The 12675-nt window shown below is 46.4% G+C and overlaps 1 non-coding gene across 1 annotated transcript; it reads left to right on the top strand.

Moving 5' to 3' along the window:
* The first annotated feature begins 2304 nt into the window (after nt 1-2304).
* LOC123569336 (U6 spliceosomal RNA) lies at nt 2305-2410 on the top strand. Its single transcript, XR_006692965.1, has one exon. It is a non-coding gene; the product is annotated as a U6 spliceosomal RNA (small nuclear RNA).
* The last annotated feature ends 10265 nt before the right edge of the window (nt 2411-12675 follow it).

The following is a 12675-nucleotide window of genomic DNA, read 5'->3' as shown; positions in this document are numbered from 1 at the left end:
TGGGAGGCTGAGGCGGGCAGATCACTTGAGGCCAGGAGTTCGGGACCAGCGTGGCCAACATGGTGAAACCCTGTCTCTACTAAAAATACAAAAATTAGCTAGGCATGGCAGTGCGCACCTGTAGTCCCAGCTATGCGGGAGGCTGAGGCTCGAGAATCTCTTGAACCAGGAGGTGGAGGCCGCAGTGAGCCAAGATTGTGCCACTGCACTCCAGTCTGAGCGAGAGAGTGAGACTCCATCTACAAACAAACAAAAAAAAAAAAAGGAAAAAGAAGAAAGGTGGAGGTTTTTGGAACATTCTCAGAGTGCAGTATTTGTTTCTAAGTCTTGGGGGGCTGTAGAGATGGGGCAGAGGCAGGTGGTTCTTCCATTCTACCCCGAACTCCACTGGACTCAGACTCTCAGGGACACACTATAATGACTGCTAACTTTGGTAGCACCTGCACCTAGTGTGGCATCCTAATTCTTCCATGAAGCCCAGGGACAACACTGTAAAATGAGCATATGATCTTTTACTTCTCACTTAATTCATTCTGTGTCATTCCATTGGTTTGTGAATTGTGTCAATAGACAAATGTTTGGACTGTGGGTGTATGGAAATACATCCAGCCCTTCTACATTAATTCTTATGAAAAAAATCTTTTATTCACCTTTTTTACTGTAAGACGAATTTCCCAGTAATGTAACCTTGATGCAAATAAATGCTGTAACGGTTGTGCCAAAAGTTGCAATTAATAAACCCAGGGTCTTGTTCTTCTTCTCAACCCAATTCTAAAATGAGGGTTTTCTCTAAGATGCAAATTTTAACACACATGAATAATCTTCTTATATAAGGTTGATGGTTTCGCTAATACAAAACTCTTAACAGTTTGGATATAAAGTGGCTGTACTAGGATGTATTCAATTTCATAAAGTTCTCCACAGCTTGTAGCCTCATTAGAAACAAAACTCAAAGTCTCAAAAAACCCTCAGAAAACTGGGAATAGAGGGAACTTCCTGAATTTGATTAAGAGCATCTACAAAACCCTGCATTTAATACTATACTCAATGGTGAAAAATGGAATGCTTTCTTTCTAAGATTGGGAACAAGGCAAGGATGTCCACTCTCACCACTCTTATTCAACATAGAGCTGAACATTCTAGGCAGTGTAATAGGCAAGAAAGAAAAGAAAAGGCACACATTTCAGAAAGGCAAAAATAAAATGGTCTGTATTTGCAGATGATACAGTGATGTAGTAGTAAGTCCCAAAGAATCCACACGCACATACACACACAAAATTCCTAGAATCTATATACTGATGAACACATGGAAACCAAAATTAAAAATAAAATACCATTTATAATCACTCAAAACATGGAATATTTGGGTGGAAATCTAACAAAACATGTATAGGGTTTCTATGCTGAAAACTATAAAATGCTGATGAGGGAAATCAAAGAGTATCTAAATAAACTGAGTAAAACTGTGTTCATGGGTTGGAAGACTAAACCTAGTGAAGTTGTCAATTATTCCCATACTGGCACACTTTCTATCAAAATTCCAACAAAATCTATTTTTTGCAAATATTGACAAAACTTTTCTAAAATGTATGTGGAAAGGCAAAGGAACTAGAATAGCTAGAATAATTTTAGATAGTTTATTAAAATTTAGCTAATTTTAGAGAAAAATCAGTCTACCTAATTTCAAAACCTGTTATGTGGTCACAGTAATAAAGCAGTGTGGTTCTGGCCCAGGAATAGCACATAGATCAATGGAACAGAACACAGAACTCGGAAATAGTTCCACACAACTATTTTTGACAGCTGATTTTTGACAAAGGTACAAAAGCAATCAATGGAGACAAGTCTTTTCAACAAATGGTGCTGAAGCAACTGGACATCTGTAGGCCCCCAAATCAACCAAACAACAAAACCTTGACGTAAGTCTTACATATTGTACAAAAATTTCCTTAAAATGGACCTCAGCGCCGGACGTGGTGGCTCACGCCTGTCATCCTAGCACTTTAGGAGGCCAAGGCAGGAGGATCACTTGAGGCCAGAAGTTTGAGACCAACATGGCAAGACCTTGTCTCTACAAAAAATACAGAACTCTGCTGAGCATTGTGGAGCACACCTGTAGTCCCCACTATGACAGAGGTTGTGGCGGAAGGATCGCTGGAGCTTGGGTGATGGAGGCTGCAGCAAGCTATTACTGCCTCACTGCCTCACTGCACTCCAGCCTGAGTGACAGAGCAAAATCCTGTCTCAAAAAAAGAAAAAAAAAAGACCTCAGACTAAAATGTAAACATAAGACCATAAGACTATGTGCTCACTTTGGTGACACATAAACCAAAGCTGGAATGATACAGAGAAGATTAGCATGGCCCCATGTAAGGATGATATAAAAATTTGTGAAGCATTTCATATTTTAAAAACAATTCTATAAACATTTTAGAAAAAAAAAAGCATAGGGGAAAACATTTGGGATCTAGAGTGAGGCAAAGAGCTCTTAAACTTAGCCCCCAAAACATGATTCATAAAAGGAAACATTTATATATTGGACTTGGTCAAAATTAAAAGCTTTTGCTCTGCAAAAGACCTTGTAAAGAGGATAAAAAGACAAGCTACAGCTACAGACTGGGAGAAAAGATTTGCAAACCACATACCTGACAAAAAGACTAGTATCTAGAAATACGAAGTACTCTCAAAACTCAACAGCAAAAAAACAAGAATAGAATTAGAAAATGGGCAAAAGACATGAAGAGATTCCACTGAAGAGGATATACAGAAGGCAAATAAGCACACGAAAAGATGTTCAACATTATTATTAGCCATTTGGGAAATGCAAATTAAAACCACAATGAGATATCACTGCACTCCTCTCAGAATGGAGAAAATGAAAAATAGCGACAACACCAAATGCTAGTGAGAATGCAGAGAAACTGGATCAATTATGTATTTCTGGTGAGAATGTAAAATCATACAGCCACTCTGGAAAACAGTTTGGCAGTTTCCTGTAAAAATGAAACATGTGCCAGGCGCGGTGGTTCACGCCTGTAATCCCAGCATTTGGGAGGCCGAGGTGGGTGGACCACTTAAGGTCAGGAGTTCGAGACCAGCCTGACCAACATGGTGAAACCCATCTCTACTAAAAATACAAAAATAAGCCGGGCATGGTGGTGCATGCCTGTAATCTCAGCTACTTGGGAGGCTGAGGCAGGAGAATCGCTTGAAACCAGGAGACAGAAGCTGTGGTGACTGAGATTGCACCACTGCATGCCAGCCTAGGCGACAGAGCAAGACTCCATCTCAAAATAAAATAAAATAAAATAAAATAAAAAATAAATAAAAAGGAACACACTACCCATACACAAAACAACCAGGATGAATCTCCAGGGAGTCATGCTGAGGGAAAAAACCAGCCGCCAAAGGTTATAGAACTGCATTGTTCTGTTTATTAAAAACCCTCTTAAGCCGGGCGCGGTGGCTCAAGCCTGTAATCCCAGCACTTTGGGAGGCCGAGACGGGTGGATCACGAGGTCAGGAGATCGAGACCATCCTGGCTAACACAGTGAAATCCTGTCTCTACTAAAAATACAAAAACTTAGCCGGGCGAGGTGGCGGGCGCCTGTAGTCCCAGCTACTCGGGAGGCTAAGGCAGGAGAATGGCGTGAACCCGGGAGGCGGAGCTTGCAGTGAGCTGAGATCCGGCCACTGCACTCCAGCCTGGGTGACAGAGCGAGACTCCGTCTCAAAAAAAAAAAAAAAAAAAAAAAAAAAAAAAAAAAAAAACCCTCTTAAAATGACACAGTTATAGAAATGGAAAACATTAGTGGTTGCCAGGGGTTAGGGAGGGGGTGTGGCTGGAGGGAAGTGGGTATGGATATACAAATCAAAATGATGGGTTTATTGGGGTGTTACGGGAAGGGTCTCAAAAGAGTTGAAACTGGGCAGCTCTGGTGAACTCAGTTGGCAGAAGTCTATGGACTTGCCATTCCTCATGATTTCCGGGTTATAGAGTCATCATTAGCAGACAGAATCATGAGAGAAGAAAACCTGGTTGATAGAGCTTTGGAAGGATAGCCAAACATCAAGGTTGGGCACGATGTCTCACGCCTATAATCCCAGCACTTTGGGAAGCTGAGGTGGGAGGATGACTTGAGCCCAGGAGTTTGAGACTAGCCTGGATAACATGGCGAAACCCCATCTCTATCAAAAAACATTATCTGGGCAGGGTGGCACACACCTGTGATCCCAGCTACCCAGGAGACACCAGCCTGGGAGTTCAAGGCTTCAGGCATCACTGCACTCCAGCTTGGGTGACAGAGCGAGACCCTGTCTCAAAAAAAAAAAAAAAAAAAATCCACATCCTTGTTATTATTTTTCTTTCCAATTTTAAACATCCTAGCAAGTGCAAAGTGGTATCTCACTATGGGTTTGGTTTGCATTTCCTGATAGCTAACTATGTCGAGCATCTTTTCATGTGCCTATTGACCCAGAGATGATCTTCTATCAGATGTCTGCATCAGGTTGGTCAGCTTCAGGGGACAGTATCACACAGCGGAGCCCCGGTTACTGTGGGGCACTCTGGTTCCTGGGGTTGTTTTCAGAGATGACTATGAGGAAGCAGTGTGGTGAGAAAGGTCTCCCATGAAGATACAGATTTTTTTTTTTTTTTTTTTTTTTTGAGACAGGTTCTTGCTCTGTTGCCCAGGTTGGAGTATAGTGGTGCGATCTTGGCTCACTGCAACCTCCACCACCCAGGTTCAAGTGATTCTCCTGCCTCAGCCTCCCAAGTAGCTGGGACTACAGGCACCCACAACCACACCTGGATAATTTTTGTATTTTTAGTAGAGATGGGGTTTCACCATGTTGGCCAGGCTGGTCTCGAACTCCTGACCTCAAGCGATCCTCCTGCCACTGCACCCGGGGAGATTTTGAAGCCCTAGAATGGAGGAGATTCCCAATGACAGTGAGGGAGAAGCGGGAGAGTTGTGACAGCTTTGGGAACCCTTTGAAGTTAAGGGTGAGATGAGAAGGTGGAGACACATCAGACCCACTGTCCTAACTGGGTACGGGGAGGGGCAGGACCAGCCAAACTAGGGATAAACTGTCAAGATGAGGTCTGAGGGTAGGAAGGTCCCCGCAGGCCGCAGGCGGTAGAAACAGGCCTGGGAGCAGGGGCTCAGGAATGAGACCCCTCCCTGAGTGTTTGGGCAGGTCTGAGCCAACAGGGCCTTACACACCTCTTCTCGTGCAGTCCTCACTACTGCCCTCTGGTGGTGGCTGTCTCCATTTCACAGGGGAGGATGTTGAGAAGTTCCTCTGCGTGAAGGGACAGAGCTCGGAGGTGAACCCCGGCCTGAATTATCCAAAATGCTGTGCACTTCTCAGGACACTGTAGTGTTCCAGCACCCCATAGGGACCCAGTGAGGGAAGAGATTATTGTCATGTGGAAGACATTTGGGGTGGGGGTCTCAGCCAAAACATCCACTCATCAGAAAGACTCCTCTTGGCCACCCATCTAAAGAAGGTCCCTTTCCTAATTTCTCATGCGGCACTCAGTTTCTTCACTACCCTCATCATAATTCAAGATCATATATTTATATGTGAATATAGTTTACTTTTATCGTAAACTAAAGTTTGCAGGAAAAGGACCGTGGAGGCCTCTTTTGTTCTGCATTCTATCCCCAGCACCTGCTGTGGTACCAGGCAAGCAAGCAGGCACTCGAAACTGCTTTGGTGGATGCAGCAGTGGGGTACACTGGAAAACGGAGGCAAGTGAGGGATGTCACAGGTCACAAGCCTCCACCAGAGACTGAAGGTGTTGACTTTCACCTCCCACACCCTCTAGAGTGTGATGGGAGGTTTGCTCTCTCAGGGACAGCATAAAAATAATGCTTATGTTACAGGGATGAGAACCAAAGTTGGGGAAGCAGAAAGTAGGTGGTGTGACCAGCAACGGTGTGATCAGCAAGGGTGCCTGAAAATGGGACAACTGACAGCCTTGGAAGAAGCAGGCTCTTTGGCCATGGGACCTGAGGCAGGCCCTCAGCAGCTGGGGCTGGGCAGCTTGGGCGGCTCCATGCCTCACTTCCTCCTCTGAGGAACTGGCCAGAAAGCTGACTTCAGTGACGACTCAGGAAGAGTCAGGTTCACCCAAGGAACAGAATGTGGCCTGAGAACAGGTGAAGTCAGTTATGCCTCAGTCATCGCTGTCATATTTTCTCCTCTGCACTTGCTCATTCAGAAAATATTTATTGGCATCTACTAGGTATTAAGAAGTCCTTGTAGGCTGGGCGTGGTGGCTTACGGTTGTAATCCCAGCACTTTGAGAGGCCGAGGTGGGTGGATTACGAGGTCAGGAGTTCGAGACCAGCTGACCAACATGGTGAAACACCATCTATACTAAAAATACAAAAATTAGCCAGGCATGGTGGCGTGCACCTGTAATACCAGCTACTCCGGAGGCTGAGGCAGGAGAATCACTTGGACCCGTGAGGCAGAGGTTGCAGTGAGCAGAGATCATGCCATTGCACTCCAGCCTGGACAACAGAGTGAGACTCTGTCTCAAAAAAAAAAAAAAAAAGTCCTTGTAATCCCAGCACTTTGGGAGGCCGAGGTGGGCAGATCACCTGAGGTCAAGATTTTGAGACCAGCCTGGCCAACATGGTGAAAACCCATCTCTACTAAAAATACAAAAACTAGCCGGGTGTGGTGGCTTGTGCCTGTAATCAGCTACTTGGGAAGCTGAGGCAGGAGAATCACAGGAACCTGGGAGGCAGAGGTTGCAGTGAGCCAAGATTGCGCCACTGCACTCCAGCCTGGGCAACAGAGTGAGACTCCATCTAAAAAAAAAATTAAAAATGCCAGGCGAGGTGGCTCACACCTGTAATCCCAGCACTTTTGGAGATTCAGACAGGTAGATCACCTGAGGTCAGCAGTTCGAAACCAGACTAACCAACATGGAGAAACCTCATCCCTACTAAAAATACAATATTAGCCAGGGGAGTAGGGGGTGCATGCCTGTAATCCCAGCTACTCCGGAGGCTGAGGCAGGAGAATTGCTTGAACCCGGGAGGCGGAGGTTATGGTGAGCCGAGATCATGCCATTGCATTCCAGCCTGGGCAACAATAGTGAAACTCGGCCTCAAAAAAGGAAAAAAAAAAAAAGTCCTGTGCTTGTTGCTGGAGATAGAGTAGGAGAGACTCCATGCCCTGATCTCAAGGAGCTCCTGGCTCCATAGGACACAGTGACAATACAAGGCTCCAGGCAACCTCAGGCAGAGGCCTGACCTGACTTGTCACCTTGTCTCTTTAGGGCTTTGCCCTGGGTTCAGTGCTGGGAAGGTGCTCCAAATGGTTCCTTAACTGAAGGCGCCTACACTCTAAAGGGAAAGACAGACAAAAGAGGTAGATGTTGCTGAGACCAGCTTGGTCGGGGAGACCCCAACCCAGTGGTGCTAGAGGAATTAAAGACACACACACAGAAATATAGAGGTGTGAAGTGGGAAATCAGGGATCTCACAGCCTTCAGAGCTGAGAGCCCCGAACAGAGATTTACCCGTATATATTAACAGCAAGCCAGTCATTAGCACTGTTTCTATAGATATTAAATTAACTAAAAGTATCCCTTATGGGAAATGAAGGGATGGGCTGAATTAAAGGAATAGGTTGGGCAGTTAACTGCAGCAGGAGCATATCTTGAAGGCACAGATCGTTCATGCTATTGTTTGTGGTTTAAGAATGCCTTTAAGCGGTTTTCTGTCCTGGGCAGGCCAGGTGTTCCTTGCCCTCATTCCCATAAACCCACAATCTTCCAGCGTGGGCGTTATGGCTATCATGAACATGTCACAGTGCTGCAGAGATTTTGTTTATGGCCAGTTTATAGCCAGATTTTGGGGGGCTTATTCCCAAAAAGATGTCATAAAGGGTGAGAAGTGGGCGAAGAAGGGGCCAGGCATGGTGGCTCATGCCTGTAATCCCAGGACTTTGGGAGGCCAAGGCAGGCAGATCACCTGAGCTTGGGAGTTCGAGACCAGCCCGGCCAACATGGTGAAACCCTGTCTCTACTAAAAAAATGTAAAAATTAGCTGGGCATGGTGGCGTGCACCTGTAATCCCAGCTACTCAGGAGGCTCAGGCAGGAGAATTGCTCAAACCCAGGAGGTGGAGGTTGCAGTGAGCTGAGATTGTGCCACTGCACTCCAGTCCGGGCGACAGAGCAAGACTCCATCTCAAAAAAAAAAAAAAAAAAGAAGTGGGTGAAGAAGAGGGTCTTGTGGGAGCCCAGAAATGGCTACTGGGGAGATCAGAGAAAGTTCTGAGAGGAAGCAGCTTGTGCACTGAAGGACCTGCAGACGGTAGCCAGGTGAGGCTCAGTGTCGTGAGGGTGGAGGAGCGGGGAGTGTGCAGGAACAGGAAACAGGCTGTGCCAAGACCTGGAGGTGACAGAACATGATCTTTAGGGAACTCAAAATAGTTCTGTGTAGCTGGAGCACAGAGTGGCAAAAAATTAGGCAGGAGTCCTAAAGGTTGGAAGAAGTTTTCTAGGAGCCAACTTCAAAAGGAGCCTGGCACAGTTGGGGTAGCCACTGGGGCCTCAAACTCCAGAGGGTCTAATCTGAAAACTGGACCCCCCATCCTCAACCTTGACCTAGCACTGTGGGTACTCTAGCTTCTCCAAACTAAGTTCTTCCTTGGCCTCTCCTCCTAACAACAGAAAAGAGTCCCTCCTTGGTTAATTTGTTGTTATTACTTGCTTTTCTTTGAGATTGGATCTCATAATGTTGCCCAGGCTGGCCTCTAACTCCTGGGTTCAAGCAATCCTTATGGCCTCAGCCTCCCAAGTAGCTAGAAGGCTACAGGTGCATGCCATTGCACCCGGCTGTCTTTTTTTTTGTTGTTTGTTTGTTTGTTTGTTTGTTTGTTTTGAGACAGAGTTTTGCTCTTGTTGCCCAGGCTGGAGTGCAATGGAGCGATCTCGGTTCATCGCCACCTCCGCCTCCCAGGTTCAAGCGATTCTCCTGCCTCACCCTCCCTAGTAGCTGGGATTACAGGCATGTGCCACCATGCCCAGCTAATTTTGTATTTTTAGTAGAGACGGGGTTTCTCCATGTTGGTCAGACTGGTCTCGAACTCCCAAGCTCAGGTGATCTGCCTGCCTCGGCCTCCCAAAGTGCTGGGATTACAGGCATGAGCCACCGCACCCAGCCTGCACCTGGCTCTTAATTTATTTTTATTTTTATTTTATTGTATTTTATTTTTGAGATGGAGTCTTTGTGTCACCCAGGCCATAGTGCAGTGGCACGATCTTGGCTCACTGCAACCTCCACCTCCCGCGTTCAAGCGATTCTCCCGCCTCAGCCTCCTGAGTAGCTGAGATTACAGGCGCGAGCCACCATGTCCAGCTAATTTTTTGTATTTTTAGTAGAGATGAGTTTTCACCATGTTGGTCAGGCTGGTCTCGAACTCCTGACCTCAAGTGATCTGCTCACCTCAGCCTCCCAAAGTGCTGGGACTACAGGCATGAGCTACCGAGCCCGGACTAATTTATTTTTAAAAACCTTCCTACACGTTCTCATCCATTTGGACAGATTGAACATTGATTCATTATCCAAGCAGAAAAAGCACCAGAAACTGACTTTAAATCCAAGAATAAGAGTGGAATGAAAATTGAGTCCTTTCCCTCTTTACTATAGTAAGACAAAGTACTACGTTAAATTACTGAAAATTTTTACTTAGTCACAAAGAGCCTAACTTGCTTTCGTGAGATGACTATTTTTAAATGTGATTTCTCTTTTTTTTCCTTTAATTTCCACTTATTCACAAATTATGCAAAACTGCAATAGCTTTCTTCAGTCAAAAGCGACTGAGTTACTTTAGTGCTGGATTTCATTTTCTCTGTGATCAGAGTCCACTGCTCAGCCTCACCCCAGAATGCGAAGGCCATTTAAACCTGAGACACGGCCAGGCACGGTGGCTCACGCTTGTAATCCCAGCACTTTGGAAGTCCAAGGCGGGTGAATCATGAGGTCAGAAGTTTGAGACCAGGCTGGCCAGCATAGTGAAACCTCGCCTCTACTAAAAAATACAAAAATTAGCTGGGCGTGGTGGCGGGTGCCTGTAGTCCCAGCTACTGGGGAGGCTGAGGCAGGAGAATTGCTTGAACCTGGGAGGTGGAGGTTGCAGTGAGCTGAGGTTGCACCACTGCACTCCAGCCTGGTGACAGAGAGAGGCTATGTCTAAAAAAACAAACAAACAAACAAACAAAAAACACCAAAAAAAAAAAAAAAAAAAACTGAGACACTAAACACATGCCATCTAGGGTAGCACACCCATATCTCATGCATGATAAGTGAACTTGCTTCAACCTCCCTCCCTCTTATTTTTACTTTTAGAGACAGACTGTCACTCTATTGCCCAGACTGGAGTGCAGTAGCATGATCACGACTCACTGCAGCCTCAACCTCTGGAGGCTCAAGCAATCCTCCTGCCTCAGCCTCTTGGGTAGCTGTGTAGCTGGGAATGAAACCGCCTTTGCAAAATTATGACTGAGACAGTGAAAGAGCTCTAACTTAACTTATTCCAACTTGCTTCTAACCTCCAAGCTGTCCTTGTTCATTCGTGGGCGTAGGCTGAACTAACTTTGGGAGAAACTTAGTTTACAGTTTAAACAAAGACACTAACAGCCCTTTCCCAAAGCAGACCTCCTTGCCTGGGCTCTAGATTGCCTTTGTAGGAGTAATATTAGCCATAAGATTAGGAATTATGGTTTAGGAGTTGTGCAGCTGGAGGGGGACAAGATTCTGACCCTCCCTAAACTGCTCCTAAGGTCAGTGCTTGAGATATTTTGCAGACCCTGCACTTGATGGATCAGCTGGCCTCACCCAGATCAATAAACTGGCTCATCTGATCTTGCGGGCCCCGACCCAGGAACTGACTCAGTGCAAGAAGACAGCTCCGACTCCCTGTGATTTCATCCCTGACTAATCAGCACTCCTGGCTCACTGGCTTCGCCCACCCACCAAGTTATCCTTAAAAACTGCTCCCTGAATGCTCAGGGAGACTGATTTGAGTAATAATGAAACTCCAGCCTCCTGCACAGCTGGCTCTGCATGAATTACTCTTTCTCTATTGCACTTCCCCTGTCTTCATGAATCAACTCTGTCTAGGCAGTGGGTAAGGTGAACCCCTGGGTGGTTACAGGACCACAGGCATGTGCCACCATGCCTGCCTAACTTTTTTAGCTTTTGTAGAGACCAGGTCTCACTATGTTACCCAGGCTGCTCTTGAACTCCTGGGTTCAAGTGGTCCTCCTGTCTCAGCCTTGCGAACTTCTGAGATTACAGGTATGAACCACCGCACCCGGCGTCTCTCTCTTTCCTTTGGTTGCCTCCTGTTGGGTCTCCAAACACGCACTTCCTCACAACACCTCCACTCTTTGGATTCCTCCATCCCAGGGTCCATTCTTCACCTGCTTTGACAACTGAGCTTTTCCAAGAAAGGGCTATTTTCACTTTTTCTATTTCTTCAACTCCCCTTTGCCACCAAATCTGCTGTCTCCAAGTGGCCCCTTGATCCCCACTGCCACTGGTGTCTTCTCGTTCCTCATTCTTCTGGACTGCTTGGGGTCTTTGATGTTGTGGGTCTCGCCTCCTCAGGACACACACCTGTTCTGCCTCCTGCTTGTTTCTCTCAGGGCAGCTGCACCCGCTGGCTACTCCGCACTGCTCAGCCCCCCGCATGCGCTCTCCTGCAGTAGTCGGGCCCATCCTCGGTCTTTTTCCAAGTCAGAGTGGCTCCCAGATCTCTCTCCACTCGAGACCTCTGCTCTGAGCTATCATATTGCCTTTCCTCCTGCCTGGGCGGCAGTTTCACCTGTGTATTTTCTTTTCTTTTCTTTTCTTTTTTTTTTTTTGAGACGGAGTCTTGCTTGGTCACCCAGGCTGGAGTGCAGTGGCATGATCTTGGCTCACTGCAACCTCTGCCTCCTGGGTTCAAGCAATTCTCTGCCTCAGCCTCCTGGGTAGCTGGGATTACAGGTGCCAGATACCATGCCCTGCTAATTTTTGTATTTTTCGTAGAGAGGGGGTTTCACCATCTTGGCCAGGCTGGTCTTGAACTCCTGATCTCTTGATCCACCCGCCTCGGCCTCCCAAAGTGCTGGGATTACAGGCGTAAGCCACCGTGCCGAGTAATTTTTTTTTATTTTTGTTACAGACAGGGTTTCATCATGTTGGCAAGGCTGGTCTCAAATTCCTGGCCTCAAGTAATCCACCCACCTTGGTCTCCCAAAGTGCTGGGATTAGGTAAGGTGTGAGACTTATTAGGCATGCCGATAGAAGTGCATCTTGGAGACTCATAAGACCTCTTCTTTTCCCCCTATTTAGACTTGCAATTCTTGATAACCTGTTTTATTACTCTAGGGAATTGTCAGCCGACCAGCCCTAAGTTTGCATTTTTTTTTTTTTTTTTTTTAGATGGAATCTTGCTCTGTTGCCCAGGCTGGAGTGCAGTGGCGCGATACTGGCTCACTGCAACCTCCCCGTCCTGGGTTCAAGTGATTCTTCCGCCTTAGCCTCCCGAGTAGCTGGGATTACAGGCGTGCGCCACTATGCCCAGCTAATTTTTGTATTTTTAGTTTCGCCATGTTGGCCAGGCTGGTCTGGAACTCCTGACCTCAGGTGATTCGCCC

Source organism: Macaca fascicularis, chromosome 15, assembly GCF_037993035.2.
Source record: "Macaca fascicularis isolate 582-1 chromosome 15, T2T-MFA8v1.1".
Taxonomy (NCBI): Eukaryota; Metazoa; Chordata; class Mammalia; order Primates; family Cercopithecidae; genus Macaca; species Macaca fascicularis.
The sequence above is the reverse complement of the archived record's forward strand: the minus strand, read 5'-3'. Positions and strand labels throughout refer to the sequence as shown.